General features: G+C 38.6%; 1 protein-coding gene across 1 annotated transcript in view; it reads right to left on the bottom strand.

Annotated features, from left to right (window-relative positions):
* LOC106870503 (2-hydroxyacylsphingosine 1-beta-galactosyltransferase) overlaps window positions 1–1,093 on the bottom strand; it is a 3,957-nt gene extending 2,864 nt beyond the window's left edge. The window contains exon 1 of the mRNA XM_014916615.2: window positions 983–1,093. The gene's annotated coding sequence lies outside the window, so the exon portion shown is untranslated. The remainder of the gene's footprint in view (window positions 1–982) is intronic.
* Window positions 1,094–1,911: the final 818 nt, after the last annotated feature.

Consider the following 1,911-nt stretch of genomic DNA (forward strand, 5'->3'; position numbering starts at 1 on the left):
AATATATTCATTGAAGAAATATCCCTTCAAAATACAATATATTAAACCAGTGTATCTTGGATAGTAATATATATATATATATATATATATATATATATATATATATATACACAGACATATATATACATATATATATATATACATTATATATATATATTTATATGTATGTATGTATGTATGTATAGAGAGTTGGCTATAAGCCATACTTTCGTGACTTTTTCTTTCTCCATGGGACCTTTATTCCAAGATTGCACCCACAGTTTTGATGGTGGTTTCTAATTTAAGCATAAGGTCACCAGTATTAACGGGAGGGATTTTGTCGATATCACCTACCTGAGTACTTCCTTTGTCGACCCTGAATGGAAGGAAGTCAAAAGTGACTTCGGTAGGATTTGAAATCTGAAAGTGAGGAACCGGAAGTAATAGCGCCTAACATTTCGTCCGATGCGCTAACGATTCGGCCAGCTTGCCACGGTTCTAATTACCTTTTCTACGATGAGCACAAACCCTAGAATACTGGGAGAAGGGACAAGTTGATTATATCGACCCCAGTGCTTGACTGGTACTTATTTCATCAGATGGAAGGATGAAAGGCAAAGTCGACTTCGGTGGAATTTGAACTCAGAACGTAAAGACGGACGAAATGTCGCTAAGCATTTTATCCGATGCACTAACGATTTTGTCACCTCGCCACGGTTCTAATAATAAAGCTTCAAACATCTTAGGAATATCTAAATGCCTCTGATAGTGCAACGTAAAACTCTTGAAAACATGATGATGATGATGACGACGATGATGATGATGATACAAAAATGCATATTATTAAAGAAAGTTCGATACTTTAATCAAGGCTTGCTTTGATCCTGAACTTATTCGCATGTTGCTACAATGGCGAAGCAGGTCGGATTAAAAGCAAACTTGACCAGGTTCGATAAGTGCGCAAACAAGAACACACACACACACACGTACACACACTACTTACATGTGTTTTTATGGTGTAGTTGGGACTCTCAACAGCAAGATACCACACACTCCATAGCCAAACACGAAAATAAGAAGAAACGAGAAACGACCAGCGTTTGCTTGACGAGGCCGACGAACGCTGGCCTCGAAACTGTTTTGAACGTCCGTTAAAGACGAATGACAGTAACACAGACGATGAATAAATATATCAAGTGAGCGAAGAAGACGTTTTCAGATGTAATTTTCCTTCATGAAATTCCCTAATTTTCTAAGATGGTGAGCTGACAGAATTGTTAGCATGTTGAACAAAATAAAATGCTAAACAGCATTTCTTTCGGTATTTAATTTCTGAATTTAAATGCCGCCAGGGTTGACTTTGTCCTTCATTCTTTCAGGGTCGATGAAATAAATACCGTTTGCCCACCAGGGTCGATGTAATCGACCGGACCTTTGCCTCCAAATTTCAGGTCTTGAGCCAATAACGGAAAGGAAATTTTTTAAATTCTCTGGTTTTCTACCAAATTATATTCGAGGCTATTTCATCATTGTAAATTAAAGTATTAAAATATTTAATGTAATAAACCAGGGAATTTGGGGTGTGATTTTAATTAGAATTTCCTCCCTCACAATATTAGCTGTTGTATTTGCGGCGATATTCACTCGGGGTTGAGCTGGATCCGACCAACGAGATCAGCACGTTCCTCACGAATGCCGACCACATCCGACGGTCGGCCGAAGTCAAGACTGTCGAGCGGACCCCATAACCGTAGTCGTTATTTACCTTTGAGGTATAAAGTTCACTGTTCGGAGTTGAGGTATAGTGATGCCCGTTTGACTACTTTATTGACTTGCAGAAGGCGTTCCAACGTGTATCCCCAGTTTTAATCCTACAATAGTTCAAAGAATGGTGTCGTTTAAACGTGGACATCTCAGCTCAAAAGTGGTTGG

Source organism: Octopus bimaculoides, chromosome 14, assembly GCF_001194135.2.
Source record: "Octopus bimaculoides isolate UCB-OBI-ISO-001 chromosome 14, ASM119413v2, whole genome shotgun sequence".
Classification (NCBI taxonomy): Eukaryota; Metazoa; Mollusca; class Cephalopoda; order Octopoda; family Octopodidae; genus Octopus; species Octopus bimaculoides.